This window comes from Dermacentor variabilis, chromosome 4 (genome assembly GCF_050947875.1).
Source record: "Dermacentor variabilis isolate Ectoservices chromosome 4, ASM5094787v1, whole genome shotgun sequence".
NCBI classification, from domain to species: domain Eukaryota; kingdom Metazoa; phylum Arthropoda; class Arachnida; order Ixodida; family Ixodidae; genus Dermacentor; species Dermacentor variabilis.
In genome coordinates, this window is record NC_134571.1 from 15,764,400 (window position 1) to 15,782,890 (window position 18,491).

The window sequence follows — 18,491 nt, forward strand, 5'->3', positions numbered from 1 at the left end:
AATCCGGCGAAAGCAGCAGCAGCAGCAGATACAAATACTTTAATTAGTGAAGTGAGTTAGCATACTCAATAGCTTATGTCGTGTAATGAGAAACCAACTGAAGTTCAATGTTTAAAAAAAAATTATAGGATTTTACGTGCCAAAACCACTTTCTGATTATGAGGCACGCCGTAGTGCAGGACTCCGGAAATTTCGACGACCTGGGGTTCTTTAACGTGCTCCTAAATCTAAGCATACGGGTGTTTTCTCATTTCGCCCCCATCGAAATGCTGCCGCCGTGGCTGGGATTCGATCCCGCGACCTCGTTCTCAGCAGCCCAACACCACAGCCACTGAGCAACCACGGCGGGTGAAGTTCAATATTTGCTGTAACCAGTGACACATATAACGTAGCATCTTTGTGCCCATCCGGACCATTCGGTCTTTGCGACACATGCCAGTTCTTTGACACCGGCATTCTTAAAGCACCGCGACCGTCTTTCATGCAATTCACAGCTACCAATGACGTGATGGGATTGTGAAGTCGCCATCTTAAAACCTCAGCTTTCTTAATCGACGAGCGATTTCCCTTTCTCAGGAGGCTCTTGTCCCAGCAACGATTAAGGATATCAGAATTAATAATTGAAAGAACGTCCTGGCTATTGATGCCCACATACGAAGCGCAGCCGAGGCTTCGATGCCAGTAAAGCTCCTGGGCAGCATTAATATTCACAACTCCCTTCCACAGGACAACGAAACCACCGCTGGTGTTGTTTATGATACCGACGCATCGATTAGCTTCAGCGACCTACCAGTTTTAATCAAACCTACGACAGATGGCATTGCCTCATTATAAGCTCGGCGCCTTGGCCGTTCGAGCCGTGTAAGGCTCGTCTTCAAAGGGGACTGCCCACCATTACAAATTAAGGTCGGCCACTTTCGATGTGTGGTACGGCCTTTCGTACCCAAATTACTTCTGTGCAGAAGATGTCAAGGAACTGGACACGTGGGTTCCGCCTGCCGAAGTTCAACTGTGAGACCACGACGTTCCGAGCAACACGACGCACTTGCCGTGCAACTGAAGCGCCCAAATCGTAAAGGCTCGCGCGCTGCGCCCTCAAAGGTTGTTCACGTCGAACGAAAGGGCAGAAAATTTTCAGGAAGATGACCAGAGACGGATCTTCACGGAGAGATGCTTCTGCTGCAATAAGGCGACATTGTACCTGGAAACGAAAGTCTACGAAATCATCTCCTGTCTCAAGGGAGATGAGATGTCTCGTCCGGCAACGCCGCTTCCTATTCCACCTGTCTCCAGTAAGACCACGAATGTCAGCGAAAATGCGACCATGCTATTGATGCTTCATCAAGTGAGGTGTGACCTCACTTGATGAAGCATCAGGCGGCACAATTGCCGGCTATGTATGCCAGGCTAACCCCGCCTGCTGCCCCACCACCACCACCACCACCACCACCACCACCACCAGCGCTGGCGAAGACATGCCAAACACACATAGCCACAGCACATGACTCGCCAACTAAAGTCCATTGTCCCTGCTGTTAACAACATGCGAGACAAGGATCCGCAAATGATTGCTATGCTGAAGTCCCACACGAATGTCATGCGTCTACCACCGAGAAACATGGACATTCCGACCGCTCGTAGAGCACTGCAAATAGTGGACACGATGACTTCAGTGCTTGAAAGCTTCGCATAGCATCATGGCCCACTCCCGCTGCCCTTCCGCAATAACTTTGAAAACAAGAAGACGGCAGCGACGGAAACTAAGTCAAGAATGCGTCTATATTCCGGCACAATGCCCGGAACCTCCAATCCAGAAGCTCAGATTTTAGACACATTGTCTTCTAAAACCTTTTTCCCATCCTCGTAATTTGTGAACCGAACGTCCAGACTACCACCCGCATTTCTGGCTATGAGGCATTCTTGCGCTCTACCTGAGCTGATGTGAGCAAGGTCATTGCATATATCAGGCGTGAACTGGCGTACGTGTTACACCCAGTCCCGCCTCACGACGACGACCAGTACGTTTATTTAATTCTAAAAACGAAGGATCTTACGCTCACTCATGCCGCCGTCTATATGACTCCTTCAAGTCGCTTCGACTCCAAACGACTGCAGGCCGTGTTATCAGTAGCACCTGACCCTTTGGCTCTCACCGGATATTTTAGTGCTCAGCATCCGCTTTGGGGAAGTTTGAAGATAGACTGCAGGACAAGGAGACTAGCATCTTTATTGCATCAACGATGGTAGTCCGACATATTTACGAGGGCTTACATACAGCGACTGCTAGATTTGACCATAGTCACAGGGAGCCTTTAAAGAAACGTTCAATGGTTCCCACACATCGAATCACGGGGAAGTGACCATATTACCACATATCTCGGGACCAAGGAATATTTAAACACTCCTCTACCACTCTCCAACGAATTGACTGATCAGCGCTTCGGTCACACTTGAAGGAAGTAGGTCAGGAAGGGAACCATTCTAGTCTGGAACACGAAACTCATAACACCGTGCAAGTGGATATGCACGGTTTTCAGGCATTTCTGAAAAATAAAGAATTTGAAGTGGAACTGCAGCGACTACGAGCGATCGCCGGTGGGTTGAAAGAAGATAGAGGCAAACTAAATACATCCACGATCTTAGAGAGGCAAGACGGATGCAGAAGAAGTGTGGCGCAACAGTAGTCACCGCAGCATACATGACAATGATCAAGCGGACGCAGCAGCCCGGTCTGCCCACGATAGCGTCAACTGTGTTACCATTACTCTTTCGAGCGCTGACGCAGCGGAAAAACTTTGCGTGCTTGCGCGTAACTTAACATTTGTTCAATGGAATTCATCCGACTTCACAAGCGCAAGCCTCCACACCCTATATCCTAATTTACAGCACAGTATTCCGTCCGACCTTCCACGACCTGATTGCATCTTTCTAGTCTGCCTGTGAGCAGGAGTAGCATTTGCAAATGCGTACTCCTTTCTGATCGGAATGGCCAGTGGCCCACTCTGCGACTTCTGCGGGTGCAGCGAAACGATCGCGTACCTTCTTGGCGAGCACGCTCGTTTTAACCCGGAAAGAGCAGCCCTCTGAGCCGCGCTATATAGACCAACTGGAACCACTCACGGGAAACATCATTCTTGGAAACTGGCCTACACGAACACCTGCGCGAGCCGCTATGAAAGGGCACTGCCGCGTTATTTAAAAGGCACCGCACTGTGTGACAGGTTATGACAAGTTGTGACTGTGCGCTGTGTGACGCGGAATGCATTAGTTGGACGTTGGCACTGTCTAACACTATGTAACGCCTTTGCAGACCGTGACAGCGCCCACAGAAACAGTTCTGTAATGTGTGTGTGCGTGTGCGTGTGCGTGTGTGCGTGTGCGTGTGTGCGTGTGCGTGTGTGCGTGTGCGTGCGTGCGTGTGTGTGTGTGTGTGTGTGTGTGTGTGTGTGTGTGTGCGTGTGTGTGCGTGTGCGTGTGCGTGTGTGTGTGTGTGTGTGTGTGTGTGTGTGTGTGTGTGTCTGTGCGCGTCCTTTTCGTATATTCTCTCGGTCTTTGGCATCCCTTCCCCCTCCCCCGGTACAGGGTAGCCAAACAGAGATATTCTCTGGTTAACCTCCCTGTCTTTCCTTTGCCTTTCTCTCTTTCTCTCTCTTTCGCTATCTTATTGAAATCTGCCTGTAGAGACTGCCTGTAGTGTGCGAGCTCTTGCGGTGTAGCGTAAGGTGGCAATGATATTTAACAATGAAGACACAACAAGCAAGTGCTAAGAAGCTGAGCAAGCTTCGAGTCGTGCGTTTTTGCTTATCGTTGAGTGATGAGAATGAATTCTCAAGTGAAGAAGAATGGTATGCAGTCGTGCGGATGTGTCATTCGGTGACATCTATTGTTTACGTATCGAGCCTACTGCAATGACGTAAGAGTTATTTCAATAACTAATATCAATTTTAAGTTACCTTCTGTCAACCGTTTCTGTCGGTCGTGAAATATTAAGTCGAAAGAGAAACACAAAGAAGACGTAAGCGCCGCGAATACAACCAAAGAAGTGTCACTTGCGCAGTCTCACTCACCAGCGTCGTGTACAGCGGCTCGCCGCTCTTCCTCGCTGCTCGGTGTCCCGGCTCTTCGTGTAACTTTCTTTGTCCGTTGCAGACTCGGTGCTTTCCTGTTCTTGTTGCCGTTGCCCCCGTTCCAGGAAGTTATCAATTATGCACGCTCGGTAGCTGCGCAGAAGTCTGCGTAGGAACGACGTCGTGAAGCCGTTTATTTGTTTTATTATAACTCATACTGAAATAGACAGTGCGTGAAACGTGCAGCGAGTGTAGACAGCGGTGCGGGCGCAGTTGAATCGCAGCTTACGCAAACCTGAACATACTGTTAGAAAAATTAGTGCCTTTAAAAACGAGTATGCTTCCTTCTGGTACCGATAAAGGACAGCTGAGCTATAGGGCGCTGTCGGATAAAAGAACAGGATTTTCTTTGCAAGATTCGAGCCTGTAAAATTTGCGTCTCGTACAGTGTTCCATCACCAAAACTTGAAAGCGTTGAAGTGCTTCGTCTTGCTTTTTCTCCTTTTATGAACGCGACCCAACTGTTTTTATCGGCATTATATTGGAACAGTTTATTTTTGTGTTTCGCGACCAGCGCAATCACAAGATAATACCGTATTCGAGTGCGAATTACTTGATGCATTTCTGGCAGTAAATTGCCGAGGTGAGTCCAGCTTAGATCTTACTTACAAATAAATAAATAAATAAATAAATAAATAAATAAATAAATAAATAAATAAATAAATAAATAAATAAATAAATTCTTTTTACAACTGTTCTTTTCACAAAAGCTGTAATTGCGAACAAACCGCGATGTAGTTGAGAGAGAGAGAAAGCGAAGCTCGAACAAACAGCGCTCGTCTTCTCAGCACCTGCACCGTCACCTTGGCGACGAAAAAAAAAAAGGGGAAAGTAGGGAGGGTTTACGATGAAGGCAGGCAAAGGCCTTTCCACCTGACATCTAGAGTGCGTTTCTTCGTATGTTGTTGCCTTCTGAAGAAAAAAAGAATTAAAATAAAGAGACTATCTTAGGGAGGCCGCCGCCACCCTGCAACCGCCGGTCTTCGTCGTCCTCTATTTTGATCGGCGCCCCGCTCTTCGAAATCGATAGCGTCCTTCGGGTGAACCTACGAACACGGGCACGGACGTACAGACACACGCTACAGGGCACGCTCACACGCACACTGCCTTCGGCGCGCTCCCTGCGTATGTATACCTTGGGTTCCGCTTTTCCCCTTTCGCGTTTTCTTCCTTTCTTTCTCGCCGTAGCTGGGCAATAAAGGCACGCCTGCTTGCGCATAAAAGGTGCGTACGAACGACTATGCAGCGACGACGACGCATCGTGTAGCGCGGCGTGTTTGAACAAGGTATACAACGACGTTCGCGCGCGCGTATGCGAGAGGTAGCGCGGCTTTCGGCAAAAACGCGAGCTCTCTCCGCTGAAGCGTCGAGCGTGGCTGCGCGCGCGTCCATGTCCAGCATTCTCGTCGCTTGATGTCGGATACAATGCGCTAGGAAGCTAAATGTGCGTGTTAGAAAAAAATAGTAAGGTGCTGAACAGCATTGACGTTCTTACAAGCATAACTGCAGGAAACCTTGCCGCCAGTCTTAACAGGAGCTGCAAGCGGGACGGTTGCATCCTACATGGGAAGGATGGATTTGCCTAACTTTGTCCTTCTGGCTTCAAGCGACTTCGTCAACATGAAAAAAATTATGGGGTTTTACGTGCCAAAACCACTTTTTGATTATGAGGCACGCCGTTGTGGAGGACTCCGGAAATTTTGACCGCCTGGGGTTTTTTAACGTGCACCTAAATCTAAGTATACGTGTGTTTCCGCATTTCGCCCCCATCGAAATGCGGCCGCCGTGGCCGGGATTCGATCCCGCGACCTTGTGCTCAGCAGCTTAACACCATAGCCACTGAACAACCACGGCGGGTTCGTCAATATGAATATAGATAATTAAAGTATTGCTTATTGCATGCAACAATTCACGCTGATTATGCATATGCCCAGATACTTGTTGCCTGTACTGCGTACAGAAAACTGATTGCGTAGAAATTCAGCAAGATAAAGCTCAATAAATAACACCACATGAAGGCCTGGAGCCACGTGTACGAGAATCAGACAAATCCATGCACTACCCACAATCCGCCTCTTTCATGTTCCTGTGCTGCCCTCTGACGCACGCCGCTGGAAACGTTTTGGAAGGGTGTCGGGGATTTCGCCGGTTGATTTGTGCACCTGCGCCTATGTTGAGTGCGCGTCGGTTGTGCGGTTCGTGGATCGCGATCAACTAATAATGGTTTCTCCGGGGCAGCATGTCGTTAGCCCATCGAGTATACTGTGTGAACAGGCCCGAGTGCGCTGTTGTAGTAACAGCGCGGGCCGATAAAGGCACGCTGAGTTCCTGCCGACGCGGCTGCCTTGAGTTCGTTGTCGCTGATGTCTGCGATTGCACATCGCTTTTTGTATTGCTTTTACACATTCACTAAACATTTCGCATATTCAAGAAGCCTTCGAGCGCAGCCTTAATTCCACGTGCGTTTTGCCAAAGCGGTGCATTTGTTTACATCTACAGCTTCAGATCGCTGTTAGCTCTTCGAATATAGTAGAAACGGCGCATCGCTAATGTGAAATAATCTCAAAATGTAGCAAAACATACAGACGTGTCAGTATGAACGGCCGAGTTCCTTAAACTGCTAATGTGATCAAGACGCATATATATTACGGGCTGTTACTACTGATTATCTGTTTTGTTTAACTTCATCATACTTACAGTTTGGGCGTGCTATAAAGTATTATTAGAGACAGCTGTGCTCGGCATAAGTCCCAACTTATATGCCGTGCAGTTCTCTCGCGAGAAGGCGGCTGCCATCGCTGACACCGTTGGCAACTGAGCGAGTTTATGCTGCTGTATCGAATGCACTGTCTCTTCTTTCCTTTTTGACACGCAGAGGTAAACAATGCTTCTTTGTAATTAAGAAATGTCAGCACAAAAACTCACACAGACCCACCATTTACGGGAATGCGACCGGTAGCGATCGGGAACGATGACCAAAGTACAATATGTTGGCACAGCGCTGTGTCACCGCTTGCCGCTTACTGTGTACGTGCCGTGCGAAATGAAGAGTAGTTATCAAATCGCTATAGGGCCGCAACCTAACTATAAGAGCGGTTTCCTTCGTCCGGACTGCTTATTCTTTAAGTCCAGCTCCATCGGTAGCGGGTACACGAACTCGACGGGCTCAGGCCTAACCCAAACTTCGCTAAACAGGATCAACATTGACTCAAACTACACGTGCACGACTTGAGAAGACTGAAGCTCGTGCATTTCAACTTCGAAGGCATATCGACGCATTTTGAGCGTGAATAATTATATGTACAAGTGAATGAGCTGCAGCTATCGCGTTGTCGGTTCGACGGCTAATCACGTAGGGTTCGGTCAAGCTATCACGGTTGACACTCTGATTTTGTCGGTGCTGTCGACACGAAAGCCCGTCGCGCTATATGACAACTCGCACCCATCGGTTGCGTCGTTGTCGGCCCATTACGATCAAATGATCTCAGTGACACAGTGCTGAATAGTCGGCCAATCGTCGGCGTCAGCGTCTTGTCGGTCTCGTATCGACCCAATGTTACCACGCCTTAAAACAGTACATGAAGTCAGGCACGCGCTGCCACCACCAACAAAAGTGGGCCGACGCTGTAAGAAGAATGCGTCAGCAACGTGTTTTTGAAGTGTCGCCCAAGTGTAACGCAAGGGTTTATCGTTAAATTTGACAGCCGTCAATGCAAGGCGGCAACTACGTGGTTGACGGTGCAGTTCGGACCAAGCCCTGGCCCTTTTCAGTTTAAAAGTGGAGTTGCAGTCTTACGCACGTTTTCGGCACCGCACCGACGCCGAGCTACCAGTAGAGTTTCAACGCGGTACATGGCACGAGCGTTTGCAACAGCGCGCGTCCAAGCGCTTTTTTTTTTTTTTTTCCGGGGGTACTTTCCCCCGATATCTGGCCGCGCGGCCGCGCGCGCGTCCCTTCCAAAACGTTTGGCGACTAATCCGCTAGGGCAGGGCGCATGCGCCGTCGCGCCGTGAAAGAGGCGGATTCCCACGGTACCTCAACGATCGCGGCGCCAAAGTTACCTTTAGTAAACCCTGCATGCTGGAGGAAAGCGTATGATTTTCAGGCATGCTAAGTTTGGTGTGGGTATTTTTGCGGGGGTAGAAGTCAGCGATGTGTCTAGTGGTTTTCAACGTCGGTCATTTTGGAAGATTAAGATGTTATCTGGCATTTCACAACGTAGTCCAGAATGGCACAAGTTTCCCCACTGTTCTGCATGTCCATATAACACAGCCTGTAATATCTACGCATGTCTGTGTCTTAAAGAAGAACTAGCCTTAGTCGAAAGTGCATGGTAATATGAGATAAGAAATAAAAACAAGATTTATTTAGGAATAAGGAGCACTAGGAATCTCCACTTGAACGACATATCGTGAGAAGGAAACAGATAAAAACTATGCAGATCCAACGCACATGTCAGAATCCGCGAAGCGTAACTTTTGTGAAGCGGTTGGAGAAATGCCACGCAACTGGTCCTATATTCCGCACAGTGTCTTGAACCATAGCAATTACCTGCCTTCCGGTGAAAACGGCAAGGCGTACACGGAAACCCAGGCCACGTAACACAAGTGACTACGCATTATACTGTATCTGAGATTGACTCCCTCTGCAATGACACTGCATCCAGGACCGGCGCACCGGCTAGAGCGGGGCGATTCTGGATATATATTGCAACATTAAGCTGCACTTTAGTCGGCGAAGGCCGACTAAGCAGATGCGGCAAACCCCAAATTCTAAAAAAAGTAGGCATAGAAACATTTGCTCTGTTAAAGGAGTTGTGCTCTTGATTTTGCATATTTGTTGCAATGAGGATAATTAGGTATAATTGGCTTTACCACTGCAGGGGTGGAAGTGGTGCGCCATTTGCGCCATCCTGCTCCAAACTGCTTTCCCTGCGCCATCCTGCTCTAAAACACAATTTTGCGCCATAACTCCGCCGCGCCGGCCACTTCGATGTTTTACCGTCAAATTTAGCGAAGCCTATGGGTTATTTTTCCTCTCACTGTGGGCTAGCCGATCTGATCCAATCCGCAGTGGAACTACGGAATTACGCAGTGACTGCGTAATTCCGTAGACGACAAGGCCAGCCGCGAGTACACCTGTAGGGGTAATGAAGATGGCAGTGCCGTCCTGTGTGTGAGCTACGCGGCAATAAAGCAGCACCCAGCCGCAGTCAGAAAAGTGCAGAAGGGTTCGCAACGAAAACTTTGCTTTAAAAAATGCTTTGACGTAGGGCCATGCGAAAACGATGCCTATTCCGAAGCTGAGCGCTCAACTTGCCGCCTGAAATATGGAAGATGAAATGCTACGCTATCTTGTAAATCGTTTATCTAGACAACGCACAGGCACGCTCAAAAATCAGTTGCTTACAGTCTCCGACACACAGTTAGGCGCACGGGCACGTTTTCGACCGTCGTTAGTGCGTCCATGGTACTTTAATGCACTGCGTTATACAACAGTTAATTATAAATGCAGTGAACTGGGCGCGGCACCCATGCGACAGATACTGCAATGCTTACAAATATGTAAACCGGATCGGTGGATACGGCACTCCGCTACGAGCGAGAGGTCGCGGGTGTGACTGCCAGCCGCGAGTTCTAAGGGACAGGATTTCAAGGTGCTCATCTGTATATGTTATATATTTTGGTTTTTGTTAGAAAACAACACGCGGTCAATACTTTTCCGGAACCACGTTCTGTGGCGTCTTTCATAACCCCCGGTAGTTGCGTTTGGACGTTAAACCACATAAATGAATCGACACGCAAACGGCAGTGACCGAACTTTCTTAGAAGCGTTGCATGGAAGGAACTCAGCAGGTGCCTCTGCTTACCTCACACGGAAACAGGCCGCTGCTACAAGTCGCCTTCGGTTCAATCTTACTTCTAGCTGAACCATGCATGGCGTAGTCGTCAGCGAAAGGTGGCAACACCCGTACGCGTGCGTTCAACTGGCCCGGCGCCCGGCGCCCAGCATATCGCAGATGCGAGCCCGTCTCCTGCTCCACCGCGTTCCCGAGAATCTTCTCGAATCCCAGGTAGGAAAAGAAAGAAAGAAAGTAAGGGAAAGAGTGAGAGAAACGGAAGCTCAGCATGGACATGGACACCAACGTAGCCGCGCCGACGCCGCGTGTCTCCGACGCAAACAGCAAGACAACCGCTTCGCTTCTCTTTACTGGCAGGCCGCGCTGGGGGCGAGGTCTACCTGCATCGCGGTGGCTCGGCTCTAACGGACTCGGGCGGACACACTACAAACACGGAGAACCGGCGCGAAGATTGCGCCCTCCGCTGAGGACGACCGCCGCACCGATTGCTCGCTCGCCGCCGGCTCTGTCGCAGCATAGCTGCGCGCGCCCGGATAAGTGCGCCTTCTTGGCTGCGTCGGCTAACGCAGATGTCGCACCGGTGCTGTCCGCGCAAACACGCCAGTGACGCGCATGGCTGGAGCCCGCGCCGCTCGACACGTCACGTGGCGTGCCGGTGTATGCGAGGGGCCGTGGGCATCCGTCCTTTTTTGATACCTGGCTCTTGTGCCCTCTACCGCTTCCTGTTCACTTCAGTGATTCACCTGCGGTTGTTCTGGCGTTTTTCTCTACATACACACTTATCTCTAGGCATATGCAGGCGTGTGGAAAAGTCGTTGTTGATAAGTCCCGGAGCTTGCTGAATGAACCTGGCAACGTGGGTGTGGAAAAAAAGCGACGACGAATGTAAGATATGTTGATCGGACTGCGGTTAATAAGTAGCAAATAACGTCGTTTCAGCCTCCATTTATGGCCTTACCCTAGAGCAGGGTATCAAACCAGATGTTGACTCTTGGTGAAGCTTTCTGTTTCTCAATTCGTTTCTCTTTTCTGTCTCTTTTTATATTGAGATGAGAGAAGTCACCTTGCCTGTACGACATGTATGTAACAAGCGAAGCTAAGATGAAGAAGAATGAATATAAGAGATATGGATAACAGATATAAGGAAAATGTGTCAATACATAAGGAGTCAGTACGGAGACAAACGAGAGGAAGAAGTCGTAAGCCATAAAGTAACTCATAGAACAAGAAAGATTTAAAAGTAAATTATAGGAGTGTAGAGAGTGAGAACAGCCTCACCCTGTGCCTCACTGCATCCCAAGTGCGCGTTGTCTTGAAGTTAGCTTCACTGACTTGAAACGGCAGATTACTTCAGTTGATGTTTTTGTACATGCTGAAAATACGACTCGAACCTGCGATCTCCCTTGCAGTGATCACGAGAGCACCGTTGAGGCCCTTTCTAAAGGGCAAATTGTAACGACTGCCCTGCCAGCCGCCAAAGTCACCGAATCTCCCGAGGCCGTCCAGAGGAGCGACAGCAAGCAGCACTCCGCAACGAATTCGTTGCTGCGGGAAAGCTCAGCGGGGGCTGCAGGGAATCGCCGTCCTCGCTCTCCTTCCTTCCCTATGAGTCATTCCCTTCTTGTCCGAGTCATTGCCGCTGAGCGGTGCTGCGCCCGCGGCTCTCTTACCACCTTCGGGCGGCAGCTGGTCTCGATGGCCGCGCGCTTCTTTTTGCCATCAGGCGAAAACGATGGACTCGGGAAGAGCCGGGCAAGCGCTCCTCGCTTCCACTCCGCTGCTTCATTGCTCGTCTGGCTGTTCGATTCGCAAAAGTCCTTCCTCTGTCGCCCGCATGACTGGCCCTTGTCGTAGCCTGGTCAAGCCAAGGATGTTCATTGCCGGCGGGGCGTCGCTGCCTGGTCATAATGACGATATAAGCTCTATTAGACAGACTTAAATCGAGATTCACGGGTTTATTTTTGCCCCCTTTTGTTACGTTTCGCGAACCGATGGTATAGCCTAGAAATTTTGTTCCAACGTTGCAAGATGCACCGCCTTATCGGAGAAGTGATCAAAAACGGATCTTTCTTCTCGATTGCAAAAGAGGAAGTGTGTCGCCCGTCCTCAACATGCGCGGAATACTGCTGCTGCTGAACTTCTTTGTCGTTGATGACCTTGGCTTTCTGTGCCCGCATGTACACAAAAGGAACAGTGAAGCGCCAAATGGAGGCGCAGGCGGCACAGGTGTCGCAGTTCGCGAGCCAGGAGAGTCTGTTCGACGCGTTGCCGACTTAAGAGGTTGGGAGAAATTGTGCCAAGACGCGACGAGTGAACTTGGCAACTACCTGCTGCTGCAGCACACGTTTTATAATTCGCTGGAAGACCGACAATGTGATGTTTTTGCAGTGCGCGCTGCGTCACATACGGGGTGCCGTTAAGAGGTTTCCAAGTACGAAGCAGGTGGACCAAATCATAAAAGCGGTCATGAGCAAATTTTGTTTCTGGACCAGCTAACTTGTAGGACAATTCTTGCGGAAGACCAGAAAAAGAAATCATGCTAACGTGCCTTCTATACCAATGCGGTTCTGCGACATTGCTGTAGAGTATTTCTGAGCCAGCGTCTACGAAATAACTGCTAGACACGTGTCGATGATTTTCCACTTTTACAACCCCATTTGCTCTTTCCTCAGTGAATCATAATTCAATCAATCGCCAATGAATCAATAAATTGATTCATGCACCCATGAAACAAACCGCCTCTCTCGATACACAAGCGCCAATGTCACGCAGTCCGGCTAGCACAGGTTTTGTTTTTTCTTCTTGCGTCAGTTGAACTAACCATGCGCATCCGAATTACTGAATTTCATTTCTCCATCGAAGTATCTGCCACGTTTCAGCGTTTTCCTTCCTTTAGCACCAATTTTGTTGTCTTCATTGATCAACGTTTACATTTTCCGCAAATTAAGTAGAATAAGACTCAGGTGCCTAAATCATAGATCAACAGTACAGCCATCCAGCCAAGCACTTGGCTTCTTCATCTTACCTTCTTGATCTCAGCTAAATTGTCATGTGCCTACGTTCACTCTCCAGTGCACGCTGATCTCTCAACGTTATGCTCATCATTTTCTGTTCTATTTCTACTGACGCGTTTCTTTTACTTACGCTCAAGCTTTCTTCCCTATATATGTGCTACTAGTAGTCCCGTAGAATGTATCTGTTCTGACGTCATATACCTTCGCTTAAGTTTGAACGAAGGGTTTATGCGTGCGGTTCACCTTCATGGGTTTTACGTTTAGGAGCACGGTTTCTGGCGTAGTTACTATAGCTCGCTGGGCGTACAGTTAGTTCACGGGGGCAAAAAGGGGGAACCGTGTACGTCACGTGACCGGCGGCGAGAACAAAAGGAACACCGGGAACAGCGACAGGAGCAGAGGACATGCAGGAAGTTCGGAGAAGGAGAAAAGGGCGACAGAGTTGGCGATTGTTCTCAGTGGAACGGACGGTATCGGTCGCACGGCAGGCAGTCTATTGTGGCTCGTCAGAGGTCCGCAAATGGAAGCGCACCCGCGTACACCCCGCCACCCGAGATGAGACGTACGTCACTTCTCCCCCCCCCCCCCGCCCCTTCCCCTCTTTTTCCTTCCTACCCGGCGGCTACAATGAGAGATCCCCTGTCGTCCTTTTGTCCACGTCGGCTCGCAGCGCCGAAGCCCGTTGATCGGCGGCCGCTCGCGCTGTCTCGCCGCCGCTGTCGCGCGCGCCAGCGACGTGCCGCACGCACTTTTCTTTCTTTTTTCACTGCTGCTCGTTTCTGCTGCTTTTGCCGCCCCAGGAGCGCTGCAGATCAGTAACACTGTCTAGGTGCTCTTCGTTATGGGCGTTATTCCCCGCTTTCTTCCTTATTTTGGCAGTTTTTGTTCTAATTATCTTCAACTAGCGTCGCTTATGTCGCTTCGCAATGCTTGTTTTTGCCACGGAATAGTTAGGTGCACAAGCGCCACCGTAAATCACGCACCGTGTACTGCTTACACAACAACGTCCCCGGCAGGGTAAAAGAAAGCCCAAGAGCGCCATCATAGCGCCGTGTACCGTTGTGCTCGGTATCAGCGAAAGGTGTGGGGGGGGGGGGGGAAAGAGATAAGTAGGAGGCAGGGAGGTTAACCAGAATAACGTCCGGTCTGTAGCGTGCACTCTGCTCGTCACACCGGCCGCCATGGTTAAGTCGCTATGGTGTTGCGCTGCTGGGCACGAGGTGACGGGCTCATTTCCCAGCCGCGGTGACAGCATTACGATCGAATGATGGGGACGAAAGGAAAAAACAATAAATAAATAAATAAATAAATAAATAAATAAATAAATAAATAAATAAATAAATAAATAAAAGCGTTTACTTACTTCGATTTGGTTGCATATTGTACAATGATTCCAGGAGATCAAACTTAGTATAACCCCTACATACTTTTCGTCTCTCGAAGACCAGGCATTGCTTGGAACGGGTAAAATTCACTGAATAAATAAATAAATAAATAAATAAATAAATAAATAAATAAATAAGTAAAGCTACTGTGGTTTAACTTCATTGAATTTATTGGTTTATTGATAAATCAAAACAGTCGAATAGCAATAATTTGCTTGATTAATTCATTCGTTAAATGATCATATACAATTTTATTCTAGCACGCAGTAATATGCAGAGCGACGGGTCGCAGAACGCGAGGAGCTTGATGGTGCCATGGATAAGGATTGATGTCTGGTGACCGAAATACCAGGTTTCGAAGTAAGTGCTTTCTTTCGGTCGTCGCTGCTGTCCTAGTTCGCTGCCTACGTGTGTTTTTCACTTGTGGTATCACACTACTTTCACATTGCTACCGCTCGGAACTCCTTTCCCGGTCTTTTGTCATACGTTGGACAAAACATCATGCACAAAGAACGAAGATCAAAGGAGTGGCTGCATTACATTTCTTTTTTATGCGCAGCTGTAGGTAGAAGACATGAATGCGCGAGACAGTGTCTCTGATAGCACTAGATGGATCACAGACCCAAGGAAGTCTATAAAAGAGCATCAGAAACATTTTTCTTACCCGAGCGGACAACGGAGCAAGGACACTCTGTTGCGCTGACGAAAAGAGCAATAATGGAAATACGAGGCCGCCACCAAAGGAGCTGGAGTCAATGCTTTCACAAGCCGGGGTTCTGCAGCTTTTCTTTCTTTTTTGAGTATCGTAGCATGTTATTTCTTTCTTTATATTATCACCGTTTGGTTACTGGCACAGGAGTTGCTCTGATAAGTTTTCTTATACAGGATAGTTCGGGTCTCCTGTGCAATAACAAAACCTTTCATGACGAGCCTTAGAGATATGTGCGTGGGCTTCTCTAATTGAACGGGAATTTGCATGAAAAGAGCGGCTCTGTTGCTACAGATGGCACAACGTTTTCTATTATGGCTGCACTGGCCACAATATTCGCCACAATGTGCGTCCCAGTATTCTGAGCAACCAGTGCTTTGTTTCTGCTCACAATATAAAGTCAGAGTTTAGCTTCGATTGCGTACGAAAGACACCCAATATCTGCGCATTCTTTACTACGGACGTTCCTTTTGCTGGCCTTTGTGAGCACGGCGTTGTGAAAGAAGAATTAACGAGAAACGACGTAAGAGAATACATTTTAAAAGGATACTATAGAATAAGGACAATACCTTCAGCTTAATTCGTGGCTATCGTTCTTTTTTTTTTTTCATTGCGAATCTGCGTTTATATCCTAGAATTGAGACACCGTATTCCAAAGAACGGTGTAAGAAAGGAAGCAAGAAGTGCCGCGGCACGATAATAAATTTGTTGTATCACCTCTGCTTCACGTGGTGGGGTATATTTTCCTTTATCTTTTTTCCCAGACTACTATATTAAAAGAAAAAGTTACATCTCGTTTGAACAGCAAGAATACATCAACCTAAAACATACGAAATAATTATATAGACACATGAAAGTACATCAAAATACACTGTGGCATCACAGCGACGTCATCGACAGCACAGTTCGGGCACGAAGTTATATAACGGGAAGCAGGCGGTCATTATTTTTTTTTCTTTCTCACGATACACTGTGTTCTTCTGAATGACCACCAAGGCGGGGCTCAACCAGAGTAATCCACAAGTGGATGCTTATTTAATGTTTGTCTTCAGTGCCACGTTAATACTGACAGCATCCTGATGTCACTATTATCAACTGCGGCGTAACTGCAACAATGCAATGCTCGGTGAAGCCTTTGTCCAGGCTTCACGTACACGTACTCTGAGCACGCACAAATATGATTTGACAACTGGAGAGCGACAAGTAGGTATTGCATGCTGCGGCGCCAGATATTCAGGTTTAAAGATGCAAATGTACGATTCCTTCCTTTCACATAGAGAAAACGTCTTTTGAGCACTTAGAGAGAAGCAAAGTATTATGTGACGATTCCAGCTTCCGGTACGTAAAGAAAAAATAGTTACTAACTTCTTTTCTCTCGCATTCGCTGTCCATGTCGACAGCAATATTACGTCATTTTTCTTTCATTATTTTAATAATATTCTTTCACCTTTTTAGTACCACTGCACGTTCGTTATTTCGTCGCTGACGTCCCTTTGTTTCTGGCAAAAAAAAAACAAAAAAAACAAAACAAAAGATGCCGGTGGAGGCAGAATAAAAGACGAACGAAAGATTAAGTAATACTGACATGCCGCACTGAGCATGCGAATAATGATGTCCGCTTGGTCTCGACTATAGCTAAAGATAAAAAAACAAATAAATAAATAAATAAATAAATAAATAAAGGAGGAGAGAGACGCAGCGAAGGAATACATCCGCTAGGAACGAAAACACCAGTGAGGGCGCGCTCGGCGCGAGTTGCAGCCTCTTCCGTCGAGCCCAGCGCGCGTCCTTCGTGTTGTTTCCACCTCGTGTGTCGCCGCTGTCTTCGGCGCGCGGAAGGGAGACCCGTTCGGAGGTCTGCCCTCGTCTAGCCACTCGCTTGCCACTTCTTCTTGCGCTGCCACTTTGTCCTTGCTGTTGTTCGAAAGCCTTCTTGCACGGAGCTGCCGCCATAAAAGCGCGCGCGTCGCGCGAAGGCGAGAGCTGGCGCGTGCTGCGCGAAGTGTCAAAGGCGCCGGCGCGGACACGGATGTGACGGCGCGTCGTGCTCCCCCTGCCAATGCAGGTCCCACCGCGCAGGAGCTGCTCGCGGAGCGAGACAGGCAGATCTGTCGCGAGGACTCGAGCCCCGAGGAACACCGCCCTTCTTCCTCCGTGCCTTGTGCTTTTCTTTCCGCGGTCGCTCTTTTGATCTGACGCTTCTTTGTCTTCTCCGCAGCTTTCGCCTGTTCGATTTGCTTCTATGCAGTCCCCGTTCCTCACTCTCTCTTCCTTCAGCCTTCTGATCATCCGAGACGAAGGCCCCTTCTCTTTATTTTGTCTCTCTGACTCTCCCGTGAAAGGTGACAGCTTTTGTTTTCTCCAACTCCACCCGCCTCTCCAATTCGTCGTCGACTTCTGCACATTCGTTCCTTTTGTCTTTTGTATCCTTCCGGCCTACCTTCCCGTCGTGTGCGTGCGTGCGGAAGAGTCTTCGCTGGATTTGAGGGCTTCTTTGTTCGCGTACGGTCGCGGCTTTCTCCTTCTAACGTGTGCGTGCCTTCTTTCTTTTCTTCTAATTTTGTCAGCACTCTTGATTATTCTGTCGCAAGAGCTGGCGTTCTCTTGCGTTCTTTCTCTTTAGTTTCCTCCACCTCCTTCCTGAAGGTCGTTCGTTCAGGCTTGTCGTAAAGTACTCAACTCTATAGTGCGTTGAATATTATGCGGCGGTGTTCTATATTCCAGCATATATTTTCTGCATTATTCGGTTCGGGTGAAACCATATGCGACGCAACGTTTTGTGTTAGCATTGTTATTGCGAGTGAACTGTGCCTTCGTCCGAAAATTTTGGAGGACGCTTAAGCTTCGCCTTTAATTAAGAGTGGAACGCGATAGCGTTCAAAGACCCTTTACTGTTTTCATGCTTCCCGGCAATTACAGCTTATGTAACCGTAACGCTTACCGGGAAACGCTGGCTGCGAACGCTATGCACGAAGGCGAGCTTTCTGGTAGAAACGCGGCCTCTTGCGTGGGTCGATCTCCTGTGACTGTTTCGCATTTTTAATTTTTCAGTCTGAGAAGAGCTAACATAAAGAACATGCGCTGTCGGTGTGTATTTTTTTCCCATTATGTTTCTTTGTGGGCTGCCGTTCTCAAAATTCTGAGGAATAACATTGTAAAGAATAAAATACAAGGTGAGAGCAACTTTTGGGGTAGAGAAGTGGTTGGGTGTAGGTGGTTCGGAATTTGGTTCGAAATCCTTTTTGCCGAAGCGACGTCCGATGCCGACGCATTACTTTCTGCGACACGGGCTCCTTAACGCTGTTGCGTTAAAACCTTTGCGCCAAAAGAAGTGAAAGTTGCTTCCAGTTTCTACTTATACGTCTATGACGTTGGCGGAACTTACCTACAAATGT

At 48.4% G+C, this 18,491-nt stretch overlaps 1 protein-coding gene across 2 annotated transcripts in view; it reads left to right on the top strand.

Moving 5' to 3' along the window:
- LOC142578710 (uncharacterized) overlaps nt 1-18,491 on the top strand; it is a 345,059-nt gene that overhangs the window by 148,175 nt on the left and 178,393 nt on the right. The gene's annotated exons all lie outside the window — the stretch shown is intronic.